The following is a 24,381-nucleotide window of genomic DNA, read 5'->3' on the forward strand; positions in this document are numbered from 1 at the left end:
CTGAGCCATCTCTCAGCCACGCACCCCCAACCTCGTTCTTGATTCATAAGACTTGATGTTATTAATACCCAGTGGAGGGGTAGACCCCGGGCCCAGTTTACAGGGAATGTGTGCCCGTTTCTTAGAACTTTTTTAAGCAAATAAAAGTTGCGGTCACACCTTGCAGTGTTAGAAAATACTAGATTTGTTTTCTGTGAAACGAAATACTGAAAAAAATATTTGTACCACCATGCCGGAGAGTATAGACACAATGAAAACGGTGTATTTTTAATAACGGTTATTTTGTTGCTGTAGCTTCGCCTAGTTGGACCGTTTGTGAGTATTTGTGTTTGCGCTGTAAATACTCCGTCCAGCCCATGAGACGTCCAGTTGTCAAAGTGTGGCTCCACAGCACAGGGACCTGAGTTCCATTCCCGGAACCCAGGTGAAGCTGAAAAGGGACAGTGCTGGCCTCTGACCTCCACGTGCACATCGTAACACGCCTGCCCCTCCCCACCCCATGCTCACGTGCAAAACAATAAATGTGTGAAGCATTTTGTGTACTGTTGGAGGCCTTAGTGTTTGAGTCTCTAGGGAGAGGCTCGAGACATTGCTTTAAATAGTAATAATTTAGACAAATCAGCTTAAATATCATTTACTTATTTTGATTTATCCGTGTGTGTTTGTGCCTGTGTGAGTTTATGTGTACACTGTTGTGTGCCTCTCTGGCACCCTCAGAGGCCAGAGAACATCAGAATCCCTGTAATTAGTTACAGGCGGTTGTGAGCTGCCTGATTTGGGTGCTGGGAACCGAACCCGGGTCCTCTGGAAGAACAGTAAATGCTCAACCGCTGAGTTCCTATATGTCAACTTTTTTGTGTTCACTTCTTTCCCAGATTAACATCTTTCTGTCTAGAGAGCTGTGTGTGTGAGTGTCTGTGGTGTGTGTTTATGTGGTGTGTGTGTGTGTGTGTGTGTGTGTTGGGTTCTGGTGGTTGTCACAGTTCTCTCATTATTTGTCTGAAAAATGTCATTTGCTCACTTTGAACCTTGGCAGGCCGTTTTTCCCTGGCCGTGGACCTGTAGCCTTACTTGCTTTCAGCCTTTCGTACATGGGATCGTGTGTCTTCTAGCTTTCCCGTTCCTGCTGGGGTTCGGGCACCTCAGCTCTGCTGTGATGCACAGCACTGATCCTCTCGTGTTTGCGCCGTAGGATTTGGAGAAGTGTCTAGGAATCATGCGTATGGCTTCGGGTCAGCTTTAGAGAACTCTTGGGTTGTTCCCTGGACATTTTGCTTTTGCCCTGCTATTTTTCCTCTTCCTTTCTCAGACGTGCGTGGGTGCGAGCGAGACCTTTGAAGGCACCTGCAGGGACTCTGGGACCCTCGCTCCCGAGTGTTCTGTTTCAGTATGTGCAGGTCTCTACTGGCCTGTCTTCAGGGCCAGCAGCCAGGCCTCCTGTTTCTCCTGTTTTCTCTCAAGCATTCTATTCAGTTCTTGATTTTAGTTACTTCATTATAGGGGCGCTGCTTACATTTTAAAAAACGTTCTGTTTTTTTGTTTTGTTTTTGGTTGAATTTTAAGCCTCTGTTTTTCTGAACTGTACCCATTTTTAGAGTTTTGTCTGGTAACTCCAATATTTGGACTCCCTTTGGCATTTGTCCTCATGGATTGTGTTTCTCCATAGATTTGATCTCGTTCCGTGACATTACCTGGTAATTTTTGCTAGAATGCTGGACACTATGTGGACACTGTAGAGGTTCCGCGTGTTGGCTCACTGGGGTTCAGTTAAGCTTGGTCTGTTATTTTATTTTGGGGGTGTTCTTTAGGCTTTTTGGCCTTGAACTCACAGAGATCTGCCTGCCTCTGCCTCCCAGGTGCTGGGATCACAGGCATGGGCCACCACTACGTGGCTTGGGTTCTTCTTTCTTGATAGGCTCGGATTCCTGTCTTGCCCACCTGTCACCATGAAAATACCAAATACTTGGCTTAACTTTTTTTTTTTTAATTTTTATTTTATGTGCATTAGTGTGAAGGTGTCAGATCCCTTGGAATTGGCATTACAGACAGTTGTGAGCTGCCATGTGGGTGCTGGGATTGAACCCGGGTCCTTTGCAAGGGCAGACAGCGCTCTTAACCACTGAGCCATCTCTCCAGACCCTTAGATTTTCGTTTGTTTGTTTGAAACAGAGTCTTATGTAGCCAAGGCTGCCCTTGAACTTTCTCTGTAGATACCAGTAGCCTAGAGTCCCCTTAACTACCAGATTCTGCCTCTCAAGTACAAGGGTTCCAGTCCTGAGCCACCTCATCCAGATACTCTGGTGTTTTAATAGCTTCTTTCTGCTTTTAGAGCCTTCCATGCCAGCTCTGCCCACCAAGTGCCAGCAAAAGAGGGGAACGGTTTGTGGGACAGCGGAATCCCTCTGGTGTGGTTTCCGTTTCTTTCACATCTTGGCGTCCCTCACAGCACTGAACTCCAGTTACAGTTTTTTAGATTTATTTGTTTTTATTTTATGTGTAGATGTGTGTAGATTTTATGTGCAGCCTGCATGTGCACCGCTCGCATGTCTGGTGCCGGAGGAGGTCAGAAAAGGGTGCTGGAGCCTCCAGGAGTGGGGTTAAAGATGTGAGCTGCCCTGTGGGTGCCGGGAACTGCGTCGGAATCGCCTGCGTAAGCAGCTCGCTCTTACTCTCTGAGCTGCCTCTCTGGCCCCCTGTCATCAGGGGTCTGCGCCTTCGCTTCTCATGTTTTGGTTTGTTGGGTTCCCCTTTACCTCTGTGCTCCCTGCCCACCTCCCCCGAAACCCCGAGGGGAGGCAGGCTGCCCCGGCTCCAGGAGCCTGCTTCCCCAAGTCCTTCCACGGCTCAGACAGCTGTGACATCCCTCTCGCAGCTGCTCGGCCTAGCTGGCTACCGTAAGATGCCACGATCTGCCTCCCAGGAGCTGAAAGCGAAGGTTGATTTTGTTCCCTTTAATATTGGTATCAGCAGCGTGCCCCACGTCTTTAAAAGTTCCCCACAAGGGCCTGGCAAGACGGCTCAGCAGGTGAGGGTGCCTGTCACCAAGCCTGACAACCCCAGTTTGATCCCTGGGACCCACACAGCGGGAGGGGAGAACTGATTCCCACACGTGCATTTTGATATGCGCAGGTGCACTTTCTTCCGCCCAAAATAAATAAAATCCACGTTCAAAGTCATTCTTCACCACATGCTGGGGAGTCGGCTTAGTGGGGAAGAGCTGCCTAAGCTTGTGGATCTGAGTTCAAATCCCCAGCGTGCAGGAACAAAGCTGGATATGAATGTACATGGGTGTAATCCCAGTGGTGGGGAGGGGAGACAGGTGGATCCTGGGAGCTCCCTGGCCAGCCGGCCCTGCTGAAACAGTGAGCCCCGGGTCCTGTGAGAGACCCTGTCTTAGAGGAGTAAGGTGGACAGTGACAGCGATGGACGCCCGAAGGCTGGCTCTGGCTTCTGCATTTGGCCTGCACAGGCCTGCACACCGGCCGGCACACCATATCCACGCAGCACACACATACACACTCCCCCATCTCCTTCCCCCTCCTTCCCTTCCTCCTTCCCTCCCTCCCCCTTCTCAATATAGATATTGAGAATATGTATATTCAGATACACTATTTGAAAAACAGTTGTGCGATTTCACACTTACAGCCATCATTTACCTGTTTAAATCCTCTCGAGAGGTCTAGGCTCTCATGGTCTATTTGAAGAGGGGCGACCTGGAGCAGGAGGGGTCACAGGAGCATCAGAGCAGGGCTGTGCTGTGCAGCCTGGGTCTGGAGTCAGGACTTTTAACTCTTCCTTTCCTGGAGGGGCCTGCTCTCAGTCATTCTTGCTCTCAGGCCGGATCTCGTGGAAGCCCAAACAGGCCTTGCTCTGACCTCCGCACCTCCTCTGGTGTGTGCTGCCTCCTCTGGTTCCGTGGTTCTGGGGTGAACCCCGGGCGGGGTTGCCAGCCGAGCACCACCAACGGGAGCTACATGCCATGAGCCCTCCCGCCCCCCACAGAGGAGCTGCTAAGGGATGGAGACGAAGGTGGAGGCGACTCGGGGAAGGAGTTTCTAGAAGGTTCCAGCTGGGGAGTTGTTGTTGGCACTCACCCTGACCACATTTGGCCGACAGGCAGCTTGTCGTGGGTCTGTTGTGGGGGTTCTGGCACATGTTTAAGCGTGAGGGGAATTTCTGCTTCCTCCCCCGGGTGTGACTGGCACGCGCTAGCCGGGCCCTCAGCTTAGAAAGGATGACTCCGTTGCCCTCTCCCCCTGTCCTGTTCCAGGTAAGGAGGTGAGGTCGGAGGTTGATGGATGGGCTTCATCCCTGTTGGATTAGCATGCAGCCTTCGCCCAGCAGGTTGAAGCCATTAAGCTTTGACCTGGACTGCCTGTCTCCCTGTACCTCTCTGTGTCTCAGTATTCGGGAGGCCGGAGGCCGGAGGATACCAAGTTTAGGCCTAATCTGGCTATGTAGTGAGGCTTAGTCTCAAGACAAAAGCAAAATGGTCTGTTGTTTGAATGAAAATTGTCTTTTGCTTTTAGTCTAAAAATGGTGTTTGGAAGCTTAATGTCTCAAGAATTGCTTTTAGTTGTTTATGTCTTCTTTGGGTGGGCCCTACCAACCTGTGTCCCTTGCTTCTCCGTGTGAGCTTGGGGCGAGCGAAGGTGGCTCCTGTGGATGGGGGGGGGGGGGGGGCAGAGTGGGACCTTCTGCCGTCCGGTCCCGAGGGCCGTCTGATCTCCTGAGCTGTGGTAGAGGGCTTCACAGATGTTGAGGTAGCTCTAAGCTGTGTTTATTAAATGGTAGCAAAGGAGATAGCTGGGAGGGATGGGGCAGCAGGAAATTGAAGGGAGCCCTCCCTCCCTCCCCTGAGGCGGGGGCAATCCAAGCCTGCACGGCGCCTGTGTCCTCCTTCCTCCCCCTCTTCTGCTCTTCCCCACCTCTTCCTCTCCCCTCCCCACTCAGGTCTCCCTCCCGGCTGCTCCTGGGTCTTTTCCTCAAGGCCTGTGCTCAGTCAGTGAGCCTTCTCTGCCTCGCTCCTCTCAGCCTCTGCGCCCTTCTGACTTGAGTAACCCTCTCTTCCTGGAGGCCTTTACTCAGGTGCCTCTTCCTCCAGATGCTAACACCTGCCCTCTGCCTGGGTTTCCCCATCTACCCCTGGCCCCCATGTGTGAAGACAACCTCAGCTCAGATGTCCTTACACAGACACCGTCTACCTGTTTATTTATTCTCGAGAGGGTCTATCACTGGCTTGGAACTCTCCTAGCAGGCATCCGCCCACCTCCAGCCTTCTCAGCCCCCCGGACAACAAGCCCCTGCCACTCTGTGCATTTTTTTAATCCAGGTTTTGTGGAACAAACCTTAAGCACGTTACTAACAGAGCTATCCCCCAGTCTCCGATGCCCTCTTCCCATGCTCATGGCCTTTAGCAGCCTGTCCGCTTTCTCTGAGAACGAGATTGCATGCAAGGCAGCTTCCTCAACACCCAGAAAAATGGCAGGTATGTCGAAGGCGCCCCATAAATGCATGCCGGATGCTGTGTCCTTGGGGCTTTGCTGGGGCCCCCAGCATCTGGGACTTTCATTACATCTTAGGATTCGGAAAACTATCCGCCTGTAGGAATTTTTTTTTTAATTAAGATTTTTATCGTTGCCACTCCCTTCCCCCTTCCAGTTCATTTAAGACTGTTATGAAACAAAACTCATTATGCCTCAGAATCTGACAGAGCGAAGGCCCCAGGGAGAGAGAGAGGAGGAGGAGGCGGCGGCTTCAGGAGCTCCCGTCCCACCCCCTTCCTCGGTTTTGTCCTGTGCTCTGCTCATTCGGGATGGCCTGCAGCCTGCACAGTTGGGGTGAGCTGGGGCTCCCACACCTTGAGGGGCCTGTCGGCCTGAAGGAGTCAACATCCAGGAAGGGTTCCTGCAGTCACGGTGCTCAGGGTGGGAGCAAGTAGGAAGTGAGCTGGGAGAGAGGGGAGGAGAGAGAGAGAGAGAGAGAGAGAGAGAGAGAGAGAGAGAGAGAGAGCGCTGGTCCGCACCATCCTTGGAGAAATGAGGTCGTTGGAGAGAGGCAGACTGTCGCCTTTCTTAGGACCGACCGGCGTGGTTTTCGCTCACACGAATGAGTGCGTTCATTCCTCGGTTGAATGGCAGTTATTCTGCGCCTGCTGTGTACAGAGGAGTGTCTGGGGCCTGTGGGCCTGGGTCTGGAGCTAGGTCTCCAGCCGCTGTTCAGCTGGCAGCAGAAGCAAGTCTTTCAGAGGAACCGGGTGTGACCCTGTGGCCCAGTGCCAGGGTATTGGACTTATCTCGGTCTGTGGGTTCCTGGGAAGTGGGCAGCATGCTGGGAATAATTAATGTGTGTGGAGGGGAGGCAGGCTGAGGAGGAAGTGGGGGAGCCTCCCGGACTAATTTTCTAAACATTCCCTAAAGGAATTCATCCTGAAGTCTTTGGCTTTGTGTTCTTTTGAGACAGGGTCTCCTGTGGCTCAGGCTAGCCTCCAACTCACCAAGTAGCAGAGGATGACTTTAAATTCTAGATCCGCTGGGATTGTAGGTTGTACCACATCCTGTTCCTTTTTTGATTTTATTTTATTTTTATGTATTGGGGCAGACACATTCTTGCCTGCAGCAGGTCCACTTTTCTTTCCTTTCCTCTATGGGCTTCAGGACTGCGGCTCTTATTTCCCTCGGAACTGTGGGAGGGAGCTGGGTGGTATTTTCAGATCGTGGCTGGGGTCTGGCAGGGGAACACAATTACTGCTGTGCCCTTGCTGTATGCAGCGTAAGACGAGGGACTCTGAGAGCGATGCCCGAGGGCGTGTCCACCCGAGGCTGGAACCTCATGCTCTAGCCACCCCGCACCCAGCCTCAGGATCTCACCCACTAACGGGTCAGCAGTGCCAACTCCTTCCACCTCCTGTCTCCCGTCTTCTGCTGCTGGGACCGTTAATGAACTTCAGAAAACGACCAGCTGAGCGAGTGCCGTCCAGTGCGCAGAAGGAGAAACGCGATGGCGTGGTTAGGCTGCCTTGCTGATAAATCCAGGGGCCAACAATGCATCACGCAGCCGCCTCCTGGTCCGTTGCTCTGGCCAGAAGCGGTTGGCACTGGAAATAACTTGACGTTACCTGTGGCCCTGGCCTTACAGAGTGCTGAGTTGATCGGAGTGGTCCCAGGTCCTGCTTCGAGGCCTACTCGAGGGCTTGTTATCATCATCTTCACAGGTCACCCAGGCTCCATCTGTGTTTCTGGTCCCAAGCGGCCTCCCGAGGCGAGCCAGTGCCGGCAGGGTCCTGCCCAGCCTGTGTGGTCAGGTATGACCCGCCCACAGGGTGGAAGCAGTTCCAGAAGGCTGCCAGGAGGCCGAGTTGCATGCGTCACACAGGGAAGGTGGGAGCCTCGGGTCGCCGCGTTGCTTTCGAGTGTGTGGAAAGGGTGTGGTTGTGGAGCTGGACTGGGCCGTTGCTGACCCTCACTTCGGATTAGGTCTCTGAGCGGCTGTTTGGAGTGCGAGTGAGTGTAGACCAGAATTCAGCCTCACGAGCACCCATTGTCTTTTTAGCCTTTTACTGTTGTGTGGCTCTGACGAGGCTGAGTTGGCTGAGCGGGGAGCTAGCCGCAGGGGTCTGCCGGTCTCCACTTCTGCAGCCCCGTGGTTGCAGATTCTCGCCACCACACCCTGCTTTTTCACGTGGGTTCTGGGCCTTGAACTCAGGGCCTCACGCTTGTATGTCAGGCACCGGTTACCAACTAAGCCACCTCATTGGCTTGAGCCTCTCTGTTTTCTGTGTTGCAAAAGGAGGGTCTCAGGGAGGACCAGGCGAACAAACAGCCGATGAGAGGCTGCTTTGTGAACAGCTCTGGCTGTTGGTGAGTGTCGCGTGTGGCTCCCTGTCAGGGTGTGATTCACAAGCGGGCTTTTTTGTTACCATTGGTATTTACAGAGTCGCCCCTCCTTCCCTGTTCAAGACGGGGCTTCTGGGCTCTGTCAGGACCATTCCTTCTCTTCAGCCCGGGCATGGAGACTTCATCACGTTCTTCAGGGCCACAAATCCAGGCCACGCTCCATTCATGAGCCCAGGCTGTCCTAGCACCGAGTGAGAACCTGCATTGCATCAGGACGTGTGTGTGTGTGTGTGTGTGTGTGTGTGTGTGTGTGTGTGTGTGTTCATCCCTCAGCATGTTTAGAGAGACTTTGTGCTGGGGTGTGGCGGACATAGGTCGAGGAAACAGGCCTTGCATAGGCTTGAATCGGTCATTGGTTAAGGGGTTCCGTTAAGCTGTTAAGCTGGGGTGCGCACTGTCAGAGGACAGCACCCCTCTTCAGGAGGAGGCTGGAGAGGACGTAGGTGGCTATGGCTCCCTGGGCTGCCGGGGAAGGGGCCTCTGCTTTGTGGAGTGGTGTGTCCACATGCTGTGTGTCTTGGCTTTTCCACTTCTTGCTGTGTAACAGTCTGGCGAAACCTGCCCACGGGGGGTGGGTCGGTTATGGATTCTGAGAGCCGAAAAATGCGTAAACGCCAGGGACTTTCGGGCTGGAAGGAGCTTGGTGATTGGTTTACTCTAAGGAAGCAAGGGCTGTGGCTGTTCTCTGCGGCACGGGACCTTTCTACTAGAATTTTAGACTGACTTCCAACACATCACTTAGGGACACAGACTGTCTTGATGGGCGGCAGGTGAGCCTGATGAGTCCCGCAAAGAGGCGAGAGCGCAGAAGAGCCTGCTCAGGTTTGATGACAGAGTAGAATTTTTTTTTTTTCATTGCTTTGGAAACTTTTTTTTTTTTAAATCCAGATTACAAAATGTTACCCATCCGAGTAATGAGGCTAGGTGTGTGTGTCTACATTTAATTTTTTTTTTATTACCGTGAGTGCATTTTTGATAACCACAAACGCAGATAGGATATGGGAAACTGTGGCTGTATTTGATGTCTATCGCTTCCTGCCCATGCAAGGTGGTGCTGGGAGAGCTTAGCTCGGAAGGGTGTTTGCAGGCAGGTGTGAGATTCCTTGTTGCAGGGCTGGTGGCTTCTACCCTGAAGGGAGGCAGATGTGGCTGAGCCAGGAGGCCCTCTTGCTGTGGACCAGAGTTGGCAGGCAGAGCGGGTTCAGAGATGAGTAAGAGGGGGCCACTTTCTGGTTGCAGGTTCTGGCTTATATTTGCATAGTGAAACTGGTCCCCACTTTCTCTTTTCTTGTTTGATGAGTCCTGAGGCATTCTAACTTAATTAATGGTACAGGGACAGAGGAGGTAGACTTTTTTTTTTTTTTTTTTTTTTTTTTTTTTTTTTTTTTAAGGAAACATCTGACTTTGGGAGAGGAGTCAGGGATGAGCCAGGAGAATCCAAATGTGTCTTTCTGGGAATGGTCAGAACATTCGAGGGGGTGGTCAGGTCAGGCTGGCATAGGACCCGCCAGAGGGGCAGCCTGACAACCAATGAGCATGGTCCTGCTGAGCACCAGTGATGAAAGGGAAGGCGTTCACAGGAAGCAGGGCGCCCAGAAGAGAGGGGTAAGTCAGAAGGGAATGGGGAGAGGGGTGGGGAACTGACTCATTGGGTAAGTGGGTGGCCTGCGTTCGAATCCCAAACCAACACGAAAAGGTGGTTGCAATATTGTGAATCGGTAACCCCAGCACTCCTGGAATAAAACGGGAAGCCGAGGCAGGAGAATCGCCTCAAAGCTCATGGACCAGCCAGCCTGGCCTGAGAGGCAAGGCCGGAAGAACAAGAGATCCTGACCCAAAACAAAGTGGAGGGAGAGGCCTGACCCCAGAGGCGTTGGACCCCGAACCTCACGTGTGCATGGACGCACGCCTGTGACGCCCTCCCAGATCACTTCTCCATCCATACACAAGGATTATGACGTGGGGGAATTGGGAAGCCATGTCACCTACAACTAACTGCCTGGGGGGGGGGTGCCTCACACTCAGGTCTGGAGTGTGGAGGATTGGGTGGTGTTTGTGTTTGTTGTTGTTTGTGTTTTTATGTTGATTTGTTTTGCATGCATGAATGCCCGTGTGAATGCATGCCAGGAGGTGGGGGCATATGTCGACCAGAAGAAAACCTACAGGAGTCTGTTCGTCGGACTTTGATACAAGTACCTTTGCCCACTGAGCCGCCCCGCCCTCCACCTCTTTTATTTATTTTATTTTTATTTTTATTTTTATTTTTTTTCTGATCTAGAAGGTAAAGCTAGGTTTGAAAGTTGGAAGCTGTAGAAAATAGCTGATGTAATATAAATTGAGGCTTTTCAAAGCAGGCTTTGTAATCACCCAGATTATACCAGTAGGTGGTATAATCAGACTAGTGATCAAAATCAGTAATTAAAAGAAATGAACTGGAACAGGAAAAAAAAATAGGAGAGGAAAACTACGGAGAAGACCGGATTTACGTGGCTCAGCATCGTCCCTGGCAAAATTTTTTTTTTTTTGCTTTTGTGTATGTTTATGTAGCTGTATGCTGGGTCGTGATAGAAAGCCTCTCTGCAGTTTTAAAAGGCTTATTTATTACCTTGTCTATGTGAGTGTCTGTTTACACGTGTGTGTACACGCTCTGTGTGTGCACAGCTACTGTGGTGCTCCTCTCAGAGGTCAGGAGAGGGCGTCGGATCTTTTGGAACTGGAGTGATGGATGGTTGTGAGCCGCCGTGCAGGTGCTGGGAACTGAACCTGGGTCCTGGGCAAGAGCCGCTGGGGCTCACTGCTGAGCCATCTCTCCAGCCGCAAGGAACATTTCTGAATGGGAACAAGGGCAGAGAACATTCAAAAGCCATCACTACGTGCTCGATAACAGTGTTTGCTGTTTATTGAGCACATGGTTGGCCCCTGTCTATATATTTTCTCATTCAAATTTCATAACAAGCCTGGCATAATGGTGTACACATAAAATGTCAGAATTTGGGTAGCTCTGAGGCAGGGGGATGACAAGATTGAGACCAGCCTAGCTACACAAAGAGACTCTCTCTATATATAAAAAGGCCCCCAAGACAGACATTTGGAACAAATATTGTTCTCTTCTTGCGATGAGCACGTTTTTAGTTCGTTGAGGCTCACAGTTTTTCTGGGGTCAGAGAGCATGCCGGAGACCGAAGCTGGGGTTGAACCTGAGTTTGTTCATGGGGTTGGAGGAATTTCTCGGGGTGTGTGTGTGTGTGAAAATGCTTGCCCTACAAGCCTGACAGGGGAGTCTGGTCCTCAGAGCCAACGTACAAAGTCTCGCTGTGGTGGTAACCTTCTGTGGTCCCAGTGTGCCTGTGAGAGATGGGAGGCAGACACGAGACAATGGCCAGAAACTCCCAGGGCCAGCCTCGAGTACAGAGCCAGACACAAGGCGAGGAGGCCCTCGGAGAGCAGATACAGAAAGTCGCTCCTGCCTTTCCCAGGTGGGCTGGGGCACATTTAGCAACCCCCAGCAATGATAACAGTGAGAATAATTTTAAAAGCCTCCTGGCTTTTAATTTTAAAACCCAGCCTTAGGCGAAGGAAGAGCCGCTGATGGCGCTTGCTCGAAGTAGCCCAGGCTATCCGGAAAAGAGCTGGAGAGTGGGAAGGATTGGGGTGGAGGTGGGTGGCCACCTGCCAGGGACATGGAGATGCCTTCTTCTGTCCCAGGGAGAGACCAGACCAGGTCACTGTAGCCTCTCATGACGTAGACCAGGACTGAACCAGCGCAGTCTGGAAGGTCAGCTCCAGGCCTCACGTGACTCGGATTCTCAGTGTGACTTAATTAATAGAATAGGTTTAGATGTGTTTACAAGTGGGAGTTGTCCTTGACTTTCTCCGTAGCAGACATACACTTATTTTCATGGTGTAAAGAAGTTATTAAAAATAAAATGTTTCGGATGGTCTGTAATGAATTCATCTTGTGACTTACAGCATTAAAAAAAAAGTCATTAAAGAGAAAATAATCCTGAAGAGCAACAGAAAACTTTGATGTAGAGTTCTTCCTGGCAGGCGCTCGAGGGACAGCTGGGAGCTGGTGTTCCTCCTGTGTGGGCCGGCGGAGCTCAGGCTGTCCACGCAGGCAATCGGTGGGCGGCAAGGGCTTCTTATCTGTTTCCTGGCCAGGCCCGCCCTCCCTGTGCAGTGTGGGCGAGGCAGGGGCCGAGGCTGGGGAGCGAGCCTCTCCAAGCTGCGGAGGGAACGGAGTACTTATGCACTGCGAGGTGGGAAGGATGGTGGAGACCATCACACTCACTGATGGTAAGCTGGATCCCGAGGAGGGCACAGGACTTGTTTGATCATTTTTCTTTTTTTTCTTTTCTTTTCTTTTCTTTTTTGCAGCCTAGACCCGGGGACCTGCCCTCTCGTGGGTTAAACTGCACCTTTTAGAGAAGGAGGGAGCTGGGAATTGGGGGAGGCCGTTGCCGTTGGGGAAGAAAGACGCGTTCCTTTCTTCTTGGGCCAGTTTTATGTGGTGGCGGGGACTGAACCAAAGTGAGGTGAAGGTTTAGTTAAAAGAACCACTGGTTGCTAGGTTCAGGGGCCTGAAGTCTGGCTCTGCTTTAAAGTGAACGGGTGACTTGGGGTGCGGGTCTTAGCTTGGGTGGTAGAGGAGAAATTTCTCTTTGGTGCTTCTTAGTGAGCCCCAAGGCAGGAGAGCCTAGCAGAGCCTGGCCTCGGCCTTGTGTCCGCTGAAAGCCAGCCAGCGGCCTGCTGTCCTTTGAATTGCCGTCGTTAGTTAAGCTCTGCAGAGCTTTTGGCCCCGGGGGTGGCAGCTTCTCCATCCTGCCGGGTGCCAGGTGTTGGGAACTGAATCTGGTTCCTAGGTGATCACGGACAGCCCTCCTCCTCTCCCGACCCCTCGCCTTCAGGGAGGCTGCCGGGGCGCCGCACACATCTGCCGCTCAGGGTGTGCTGGCATGGCTGCCGGCATGCGTGGCTTCGCTTCATGGGTCGAGTGAGTGCGGAGTCTGGTCTGCTTGGAACATGGGTACCTCTGTAGCCCTGCCCTCATGGCTCTAGGTGTGAAACGCAGGCCGCCTGAGTCAGAGCGGGGCCACGGCGTCTAAGCAAGTGATTGGAGGGATGGGGCCTCTGCGGGGGGAGTAGGGAGGAGGAGCCTTTTCCATCTTCCAATCACTTGCAGAGATGAGACGGGAGAGAGGCTGCCGGAAGAGGAGTGATGGAGAGATGGCCCGTGGTTAAGAGCACATTCTGTCCTTGCTATGACCCAAGCTGGGTTCCCAGCTCGTCCCAGGCGGCACACACACCCTCCGTCTCCAGGGGTGACGCCTTTCCTGGTTTCCATGGGCACTGCACTCCTGTGCACAGGACCACTTCTCCCTATTAAAAATTGTTGTTGTTATTATTATTATTATTGTTATTATTATTATTAAATAAGCTCCTGGAGACTGTGGCAGGTCATATCAGTTTCCTGCATCTTCTTGGCCGGCTCAGCTAGGTCTCTATGGATGAAATGGCCCATCCCCACTGTAGCGTTTTCACTAGTTAAGTGTGTTTTCCTTTGAACTTGAACGTAAATGTGAACCTCAGTGACCACCACTGGGAGGAAAGGCAGGTGGCCGGCTGGTCAGGGTTTGTTTTTCTTCCTTATCAAGGCTAATGACTCGACATTCTAAGGCTTTTATGACTTAATCCAGTGGCATCAGCTCTTGAAAGATCTGGCTTAGGGCTGCTTGAATGGTTCTGTGAAAGTAATTAGATAGCAGTTGTGAAAACGGGGTGGGGTGGGGGGGGTTCCTCTTTACTGATGCCTCCAGGCTGTCTGTTAGGGACTAGGGACGCTCTCCCAGTAAACACAGAGTATGTGGGTTCTGTTGTGTGCTCGTTGCTGAATCTCTCTTACTCTCCCCTCACCCCGTGCACCCCATCAGTCTCTGGTTTTCTCTCAGCCCATCACGGTCTCAGAATCATCTAGTTCGTCACCTGGAAGAAGCATGGCAGGCAGGTGCTTGGAAAGAAATGCAGAGCCTGGGCCTCCTCCACAACCGCGTACTCAGGGTTTTCCTCTGTAGGTGTGGCCGTGTGCACGTGTGGGGAGGTCAGAGGTCAGCCAATGCTCCGAGTCTTCTTCACCCGCCCTCCTCCACCTTAGTGTTTTGAGACTAGGTCTCTCACTGAATCTGGAGCTCACCAGTTCATCAAGAACCGACTGACCACTGGGCCCCAGGAATCCTCCTGTCCGAGTTTCCCCATTGCTGAGCTTGCCCGTGAGTGCCTCGGCCCCGGACTTTTTCATATGGGCTTTTGGAGAATCGGGTTCAGGTCCTCATGCTTACACGAGCGCTTTGCGGACTGAGCCGTCTCCCCAGCCAGAACCCAAGTTTTGACAGCGTGGTCTGGTGTGCTTTCTCGTGGACGAGGATGGGGCCAGCACAGATGGCCCTGAGGTTAAAAGGATGGGCGACAGTGTGGTTTTGATTGTATAGTACAAAGACAACCAAGTGTAATTCCTGTCTGCAGCCTGTCATTACAGCTTGGGCCGTGTGTGTGTGTGTGTGTGTGTATGTGTGTGTGTGGTGTGTGCTGTTTGCAGTTCAATTGTGGCAACAGCCCCGGGCTGCGGTTTTACGCACCCCCAGCTCTCCCAAATTCTTGGCACGGCTAGTCATTTCTTTGAATACAAGCCTGGCATCACAGAGTGTGGGGAGTGTGACCAAATTACCACTTTCTTCCTGTTTCTGCCTGTACAGGAGCCCACGGTGGTTCCCGTTGCCTGCTCTGTGTGTGGCGTCCAGGCCTTTTGATTTGGCTCCAGAGCCCACGCGTGACAGGCTTGCCCGGAACCTTACCTCCTCCAGCCAGGCAGACACGGCCGTCATTCCTGGCTGTTCCTCCTGCTGGAAGGACCTTGGCACTCCCCGACTGTGGGCACTTAGTCTTCGCGGTGCTCTGTGCGGCACGGGGCGTCCTGGGCTTATTTTCTGGTGTTTTTGTTCTCATGGACGGGTCCTTGCTCGTTATTGTGTTGAAAGGGTCTGGGGGTACCAAGCATCTCACCTTGGGAAGGGGCATGGTGACTGAATGCTTTGAGGTTTCTCTGGCCTATACATCTGGACACGTGTATTCATTTGGAAAGGGGGTGTGTGCGGGGCTGCTGGTGTCAGAGAAGTGGGGAGTGGGGAAACGAGATGGCTTGTCAGATCAAACCTGTTGCCGCCCAAGCCTTATAACCTGAATTTGATCACCAGAAGCTACAGTGGAAGAAGAGGGCTGACTCCTGACCCCCGTGTCTACATTGTACATTGCAGCACATGTGTGTTCTCTCTCTCTCTCTCTCTCTCTCTCTCACACACACACACACACACACGTATTTTTAAAGCAAAATTAAAAGAGAGATGAAGAGGTCCTAGAAAGAACCGGAAGGGCCTTGCTGCAGTTGGAAGGGTTTGGGCAGCAGATGACAGGAGAGAAAGTACGTGGCTCTGCATGGTTCTTCCTTGATGCCTGAGGCAGGTTTGTGTGCTTCATTGATGACAGTCCCTCTTGAAGGAAAGTCAAGGAAGGAACTCAAGGCAGGCAGGCGGAGTCAGGACCTTACGTAGAACTGTGGAGGAGTGCCCCCCATTGCTCTGCGCCTCATGGCTCAGCCTGCACCCAGGGTTACCAGTCCAGGGGTGGCCTTGCCCACAGTGAGCTGGGCCCTCCCACCACAGGCTTGCCCACAGGCCAGTCTGGTGGGGGCATTTTCTCAAATGGAGAAATGACTCTAGCTCATGTCAGGTTGACACAAAAACTCGCCAGCCTGGTCAGGACGGCAGTGTTGGGCCCTGTGGTTCTCTGGACCGTAATTCTGGTCTGTTGCAAATCTTCCCTCCCCTTTTCATGTGAGGAGGCTTGAGGTGGGGTGGGGTAACAAGGGTGCAAAATTCAGGAGCCGGGACGATTTGCTGTTGTCCTAGTAAGGTCTGGGGTGGAGGCTGCACTTCGCCTCTTGGAGGGAGTCTGGAGGGATCTTTTGCTGTGTTTAGAGATCATTTATGAATTATGAAAGTATGTGCTCTTTAATTTTAAAAACGATACTGAAATAGACCACAGTGTAAACAGACCAATTGCTTTAGAAGATGTGGAGAGGCGTCACAAGAGGCGTCCCTTAAAATAGTCCCGGGACCGGAGGAACGTTGGAGGTGCAGGTGATTTTGGTGCCATTCAGATTGTCCCGGAACAGAGGGGAACGCTTGCTTTCTTCGTGTGAAGACAAGGCGGCAGTACAGGACAGACTTGACTTCGGCTTCGCAAAAAGGCTGGGACGCAAAATCCTGACAGTACAATAACCAGACTTGAGCTGCCCAGGGGCTGGAGGGGGTGGGGGACACTGCCTGGTCATGTGGGCTTCTGGAATGTGAGGACAGAGTAATTTTAGGGTTTCTCGTAGTAAGTGTTTGTCATATTACAGGGTCTGAGGAGAAAAAAAAAAAAAAGAAAGAAACGGAAATAGTTGATAAAAACATTAATCATTTGTGTCCAATTAAAAACTCTTATGGGAATAATTAGGTGCTTCCTGAAAAGGGAAGGTAGATTTTTGTCAGACTAGTCGCCAAAGTTTTGCTTAGTTGGGGGCGGCAAATGGAGATGCCGCGTTAAAGCCACATGAAGAGACTGGGGATGTAGCCGAGCCGGCCGACTCTCATGGAGGAAATGCTGGGTTTGCTCTTACCACTGCAGAAACCCGGCGTGGCAGCTCAAGCCTCAGAGCACGGGGAAAATGGACACAGGATCTCACCTTCCCAGAGCGTCCTTAGCTCATAGCAACTTCCAGGCCAGCGTAAGCTACCCAACAGAACAAAACAACCACAGCGAACTCACACGAACCAAGCCAAACCAAACCAAGAACCAGTGGTGGAGCATGCCTCAGGAGGCAGAGGCAGGTGGATCGCTGTGAGTTCGAGGCCAGCCTGGTCTACAGAGAGAGTTCCAGGACAGCCAGGGCTACACAGAGAAACCCTTTCTCAGGAAAAAAAAAATCAGAAAAACGTTTTATCATTTTACTATCTTCCTAAATTTGATACTGGATACAAGCCATAGTATAACAGACCAATAGATTTTTTTCTTTAATGTGAAAATGAGTGGTGCATGGGGGGGGGGGGGCCCAAAACCAAAACAATACCCCAAATGAAATCAAAAGATGATAATCTGAGGAAAAATTCAAGTTTGTCTAGAAGAAGTTGTTTTGTTGTTGTTGGTGTTTTGCATACAAAGAGCTCTGGGAAATAAATTAAAGGGTCACCGGTCTTACTGAGAATTCGATGGAGGCGTGAACGGGGGAGAAGCACTGTAGGAGTTTCCTCAGGATTCGGAGACGCATGGGCTGGGGCGTGAACCTCTGCATGAGAGCCCGCTCGGGAGGGCATTTGTGACCTGTCGGATCGGAAAGGATGGACGCACTCTGTAACACACTGACTTGGTAAAAAGTTGTTTCGCACAAATGGGTGTCATTGTGTGGGAAGGTAGCCTCGCTCTTTATCCAGAGCATAAAAGCCCGAATTCTAGCACCTCACCATTCTAGTCTTAGGTGCCTTGCCTTGGAGGAAAATTCTCCTGCGTGTGCAAGTGTTCAGGGGATGATGTTGTAACAGTGTGAAGTGGGAAACAGCGATTTAAATATCCGCCCTAAGAGAGGGCTAATACAAGCTGGATTTCTGGACCAATAGAGGGTCAGTATTCCACCCAGTGGATTGCACACCAGCTGACGTAAAGAATGGAGAAGAGTGGTGTGCATTGCACACACGAAGGCAAATGTTTGCTGGTTTTTTACTTGTTTTGCTTTGGATAGTTGTAACTGTGAACTGGATCCCAGTATGCATTTGGTTAATTAAGGTGTGTGTGTGTGTGTGTGTGTAAGGGTGTTCCCATGAGTGTGAAGGTATGTGCCTGTATGCGGAGGCCAAAGATTGACACTGGGTGTCTTCCTAGACTGCTCTCCACCTTACGTGCCGAGCCAGGGTCTTCACCTTACGTGTGAGCCCAGAGCTCAGGGAGCTGCCTAGTGTAGCTACTTGGCTTGTTCATGGGATCCCTTGATTCTGCACCCGGGTTACAGGCAGGCTGCCATGCCCACCGGCACTGAGGCATTGATGTGGTGCTGGGGCTCTTGGGTTCCCATCCTCGTGCATGCAGAGCAAGGAGCCGGTTCCCAGCCCTAAATTATATCTCTCCGGATGATCCTGCGGTGACGTGCGCCTGTAATCCCCAGCACTTGGGGGCTGAGTGCAAAAGCATCAAGAGTTAAAACTCGCCCTTGGCCACATAGCCAACGGAGCCAGTTGGAGACCAGTCTGGGCCCCGTGGTGTCCTGATTCAGATAACTGAAATCAATCAGTTAAACAAAGGGAATCAAATTAAAAAGGCCTATCTTAGATTTGACACCTTAGATGACAGTGAGGGAAGGAAACAAGTTATTGAATGAATATGGATGCATCTGTGCACGCATGTATGTATGTAGCATGTATGTATGTAGCCTGTCTGCTGATCAGAGAACCCTTCACTTCAGTGCTTTTCAGGTTCTGCAGCAGCTGACTGGGCCAGCCCTGTTCCTTAGCTAGTAAGGAAATCCCAGGCTGAGATTTACCATGCGTTGACGCTACATTCCAGTTCTGAGTGTGGGTGCAGAGAAGCCTGCTTGCCCAGATGTTGATCTGTCTTAGGGCCGTGGATCTGAGAGGCCTACCTCCCCGGACCCAGCCTGTGACATCTTGGGTGTGGACAGCCCCGGCAATTACTTCCTGTAGCTGAGCCCTGCCCTCAGCCCCAGCAGTCTGGTCTGAGGAAGCGTTTCTTTCCGGCTGGGATCGTGGCCTGAGACGCTGCTGCTCCGGCACTGACATAGCTGAGCCCCCTGCTTTGTTCTGTGTCCTGTTTCCTTCTCTGAGTTTTGGTTCTACCAAGAGGCCCTGGGTGGCTTCCTGTTCTCCACGATGCTGGGTATCCAGGTCCCGTCGTGGGACCAGGGCCACTGCCTGCCCTCTGTCAGGGGTGTGGTCAGAGGGCATTTGTTTGAATGCTCGTCCATCCACTTGCTGGTCCTATGACTCTTGGGTAAATTATCTACCCCGGCCGGACCTTAGGTTCTCTATGTGTGGACAGGAACAGTAGGCCACCTTTGGATTGTGGCTGCACAGCGTGTGTGCTGAAAACCAGCGGGTCAGAAGCCCTGCTCCACTGGCCTGTGGTGCTGTCTTTGATTGATGCTGTCTTTTTTTTTTTTTTTTTTCCCCAGAGGGGAATTATATTTATTCATAGAACCAAAACATCAGAACATCAGACAGACTCAGCAGCAGGGTGGGTGGGCGTGGCTAAGGGTTACGTCCCAGCCTTTGGGACCCTCTGCCTTGGGGCTGTGGGCTGCTAGTGCTAGACAATTGTCTTAATCTTTTCTTTTTCTTTTCTTTTTTTTTTTCTTTTTTTTTCTTACTAGGCAGGAAGGGACAGGCCTTCGCCCTCACACCCTGTTCAGTAGCTTGACATCTCAGGGCAGACTCTTAACTGCCTTGGGGAGCTGTGTCCCCCCTACTTTTCTTATCCTCTAGGTTAGAGTACTTACCCCAAGTCTAGCTACAGGGAAAGTGGGTGGTAAAGGCTGCTATATCAGCTGGGTCTTCAGTCTCTGGGACCCCTGCCAAACAGGGTTGAAGGTTTTCGGGAGTGGTCGGGGGCTCTGAGCCCCAGAGAGAAGGGACTGGTAGGGGGCTCAGGTCTCAGCACGTGTGTGTATCGGGATCTTTGCTCCTCCATTTGACCTCCACCCTGAATCCTCAGCAGCAGCTCCGGGAGATTCTGACCCCGGAGGGAGTGGAGGCTCAGACCACTGGGCTTCCATCCGCTGGTGCTGGTGACTAAGGATGGTGCTGTGGAGCTGTTCTTTGTCCTCAAGACGCCGGGGTGGGGTTCGGGCTAGGTTTGGGGGGACCTTGGGGGTGTGGAAGGTCACCTCTTCTCTAAGTGGTGGGACTGGGCCTCAGCCACCAGGTCCAGAAGGAGCTTGATCTGCAGGGAGAGCAGGAAGCCCGACTGGGGCTCCAGGGCTGCGTGTGGGATTTCTGGAGGAGGAGCGGATTGCCAAGGCCCAGTGGTGGAGTTCACAGGAGGTCAGCCATGATGATCTTGGGGAGGACCCTGCTCGCCATCCTCTCCTTCCTGGGGTCTTTGACCTCCATTCCTGGGCATGGGGAGAGACAGTGATGGTCTCTTTACCTCTGTGTTGCTGAGTCACCTGTGCTGGCTTGGGACACTTACGGGACCATTCATAACTTAATCCTATGCTGTCCCCTTTCCTAAAACTGCCGTGAAACACATTTCCCACCTAGGGGTTGCCAATACCTTCCCTTGGGGGCTGTCTGCCCCTGCCACCTCTCAGCTCCCCTGTTTAAGCGTAGACCTAGGGCAGAAGAAAATTACAGACTGATTTTGTGTGGAGGCACAGCCTGAGCCAGAGAACGTGAATACAGGAGGCGGGGCACAGATTTAAGAGAGTAAGGTCAACCTCAGCCTCACGGTTTGTTCAAGACTAGCCTCAGCTACATGAGACCTTGCCGAGCAAACATGAGACCCAGTCCAAAACACAGCCTCAAAAATCATCTATGAACGGGAGAAATGGACTCATGGATGACCTCACAGGTCTGGGAGATGTTTATGGAGGAACTACCAGCCATTTGTTGGTTGTGTCGCCTCAGACAGGTGATATACTCCTGCTGCTCCTCAGGGCACCAGAGAGTCTTGAGGGGGATTCAGTACTTGGTCGTTTGGGTATTTTAAAGTCCTTGTGAAGAAGCCTTGCCATCTACTTCAGAAAAGTGGGAGTTGGGAGGCTCTCACAGAGGAGGTGACACTTGAATTTCATATCTCAGTAATTTTGCTATATGGATATTTAAAGTCACCTAACAAGTAAGAGGGGGGAAAAAAAAACCCAACAAACCAACCAAGACAAGTCTTAAATAGCTGCTCAGCCTTTTGGTTGAGATCAAGTTTAAACATCATGAAGCTGGGTGTGATGTTCAGTACCTGGAACCCAAGTAGATGACGATGGAGACGGAGGGATGAGTTCTAGGCCAGCCTGGGCTGTACGAGGTCCTGTGTCATGACCCCTCCCAGAGTGAAAAATAAGGCAGGGCACGGACGGGGCTCAGTAGGTAGAGTGTTCGTCTAGCATGCACGATGCCTTGGGTTTTACTGCCAGCACTGCATAAAACAGCATGCCGGACCCTGCCTGCTGTCTCAGCACCCGCATGGTGTAGGCAGAAGAATCGGAAGTTCGAGGTTATCCTCAGCTGCGTGCGGAGTTTAGATTCTATCTCAGAAACCAAATAACAGAGTAGAAATAAAATTTAAAAAAAATTGAAGTCTTGAGCAATTATTAAACTTATCCCAGGAAGATAAGTCCAACTCAACACAAAAAGACTAGAGTTGACAGAAAGAAAGACTGAAAATGGGAAGACCTAGTATTTGGGACAGAACCTGATCTGTAACTGATACTCACCAAGAGTTTGATAAGTGAATGAATTTTGTCTCAATAGATGCGGAAAAATACTGGAAAACCACAATATATGAAGTATTAAATATCATAAAATTAAAATAGGTGTGTTGGAGAATCTTCTCTCTCTCTCTCTCTCTCTCTCTCTCTCTCTCTCACACACACACACATACACACACACACGGTTAGTGCGAGCAGGTCACAAGCCTTCCATAGAGGCTGCCTCTAGGAGAGAAACAGGAACTAGGCCCAAAGCCCCTTATCTCAACTCTTGTTTAAGAAAGTCTGTCTAACAGGCTTGTCACGACAATATAGGAACAAAACAGAGAAGAAGAAAAAAAAATACCGGAGGGATTGGCACAGGGAAGGAAGAGATAAAAGTGTGGCTGTTTACAGACGACACAATTTCTATTCAAAGAGGACGAGAAGCCCGGCTGCCAGTGCATGTAAGTTAAAGGGGCCGGAGTTGGTGCCTCGATCTCATGGGCAGACCGTGAACCTCCAGCGAGAGCGGTGAAGCTTGGGAAGCTGCGGGAGTGAGGACCAGGGCCATTCGCTGTCAGCAACCCCGGAGGCTCTTCTGAAAGCAGCAGGGTGCTGGACGGCTGAGCAGGAGGCGGTAGAGATGTGCCATATTAGGACAGAGCAGAACGATGGGCAGCATCTATGCTAACACCCGAGAGAAACCGGAGGGCGTCGGCAGGTGACAGGTTTGGAGAGAAACAGTAAGGAAAGAGATGATCCCAAAGCAGATGGCTCGTGGGGGGCGGGGGGAGGGAGCAGAAATGGTCTTACTTCGTACATATGCCTTACATCACAGACCTTAAGTCCTGGATGTATTGAGAAGTTCATTTTTAAAACTCTTAGAACTCAGAGAGTATTTACCCTTGGTGTAAAGGGCACTTGTGTTTGAAAAGTCTATCTAAATCCTTAATACCAGGCATGGTGGCACGTGCCTTTGAGTCAGGCACCTGGGAGAGACACCTGCACAGGCAGGCGGATCTCTGAGTTTGTGATTAGTCTGGTCTGCGTATTGAGTTCCAGGCCAGGCTTGTATAGTGAGACCATACCGAACATAAATAAATTGATAAATACAGACACAAACATCGCTAAGTATAAAGGAATACATTTTCTTAAAAACTGGTAAGCTCAAAACTAGCTGGGCAGGCAGGTCTGCAACTGCAGCCCTCAGGAGGTGGGGGCAGGAGGATAACGGCTATCATTGGCTACAGTTTGAGTTTAGGCCAGCCTGAGCTACATGAGACCATCTTTCTTTCTTTCTTTGGTTTTTTGAGACGGGGTTTTTCTGTGTTGCCTTTGCTGTCTGGACTTGTTGTGTAGACCAGGCTTGCCTCCAATTCACAGCAGTCCACCTGCCTCTGCCTCCCTGAGTGCACGTTTCATAAATAAATAAAAACAAGTAAACTCATGTAAAAGGGGAAAGAACTGGATGGGGAAACAGCTGTGCTAACCTGTGGGTGAGGCACACTGTGAGGATTACACACAGACTGATACAGTGAAGGCAGGCGCAGAGGCTGTGCTGTTGACACAGTCCTGGGAAGTTCAGATAATAAGAAAATGTGCAGAAGAAATGTAAGCTGAAATCAGGAACTACAGAAGACAGCCAACTCAGTAGCGTCTCACTGGGCTTGTAATATTAGATGTAATTAGGTTGAGTATCTATCTATCTATCTATCTAATCTACCCATCCATCCATCCATAGACAGGTTTTCTCTGTGTAGTCTTGGCCGTCCTGGACTCATTTTGTAGACCAGGCTGGCCTCGAACTCACAAAGATCTGCTTGCCTTTGCCTCCCCTAGTGCTGGGATTACAGGTGTGCACCGCTGCTCCCAGCTTGGGTTGATTTTATTACTAATTATTATTATTATCGTCATCATCATCATCATTATTGAGACAGAGTCTCCGTATGTAACCTTGGCTGTCCTGGGAATCCATATCTAGGCCAGGCTGGTCTTGAACTCAGTGGCATTCTGGGAATAAAGGTGTGGGCTACCACACCCAGCTTGGCTTTTCAGGAGGGTATCATAACCTTAGACACAAGAAGCACAGCAGCACTTGTGCCCCTTGACCAGTGTTTTTGCTTTGGCGGGGAGTAAGCCCTCCAGAGACGATACCGAGGAGGAAGAAACTGATTTGTCCTCAAAATCGGAAACAAACAACAAACAAACACAGAGGTAGTCTAAATGTGTGGAATTAGGGAACGTTAACTGCCATGGTAGAAGGCAGATACCCACCCTCTACATATAGGGTGATTTACTCTAGACAGGCTTGTCTTGGCTGGTCCTTTACTGGGCAGGCACACTGATGAGGATCTGGAAAAGCCGAGAGCCTGCTGGTTCCATCAACTATAATCAGTGTCCATTGAATTATAGACTTTGGGTCTAGCTAATCTAGCTGCATAATGGCTTGTTTTTTTTTAATGAACTTTACAATGAAGTTTGGACTTAAAGATTTAATTAATGTCCTCTCCATTCAAATTATGATTGTTACATATTGCAGTTTTTTTTCCAATTTAACAGTTTTATTTAAAATTTTAAAAATTGCGTTTGTTTATTATTTCGCATGTGTTCGGAGCGAGTACATACTGAAGTGTTATGTAACAGTCAGAGGAGAACTTCTCTCTGCCTACCGTGTGGGCCCTGGGATGGGACTCGGGCGATCAGGCTTGGCAGCCAGTGCGTTTACCCACTGAGCCGCCCCCCTGACCCACATTGAGGTTTTTAGCAGAAATGTGGGGAAAATCCTGACAGCGAAAGGAAACGCAGGGCACCGGGCGTCCACACAGAGCTGGATTTGAGTCACTGTGTTGCCCTGTGGTTTTGGGCAAATCACATATCTCTTCCTTAGCCTTTGTCTCCACCCCAGAAGAGATACCAGCGTGATAGCCGCAAATGAGAGCTGAGGGCCGCCGACTTTTGTGAAGGCAGCGTGGCAGGGCGCTA

At 51.0% G+C, this 24,381-nt stretch overlaps 1 protein-coding gene and 1 pseudogene across 20 annotated transcripts in view; one reads left to right on the forward strand and one right to left on the reverse strand.

Annotated features, from left to right (window-relative positions):
* Trerf1 (transcriptional regulating factor 1) overlaps positions 1–24,381 on the forward strand; it is a 207,588-nt gene that overhangs the window by 18,664 nt on the left and 164,543 nt on the right. Inside the window, exon 1 of one of the 20 annotated variants that reach the window (XM_060369573.1) lies at positions 4,995–5,840. The exons of the other annotated variants lie outside the window; for them this stretch is intronic. The gene's annotated coding sequence lies outside the window, so the exon portion shown is untranslated. Of the gene's footprint in view, positions 1–4,994; positions 5,841–24,381 lie in introns of those variants that run through there. 20 annotated transcript variants of the gene reach the window in all.
* On the reverse strand, positions 19,548–20,114 carry LOC110550239 (G-protein-signaling modulator 3-like; annotated as a pseudogene).

Source organism: Meriones unguiculatus, chromosome 16 (genome assembly GCF_030254825.1).
Source record: "Meriones unguiculatus strain TT.TT164.6M chromosome 16, Bangor_MerUng_6.1, whole genome shotgun sequence".
Taxonomy (NCBI): domain Eukaryota; kingdom Metazoa; phylum Chordata; class Mammalia; order Rodentia; family Muridae; genus Meriones; species Meriones unguiculatus.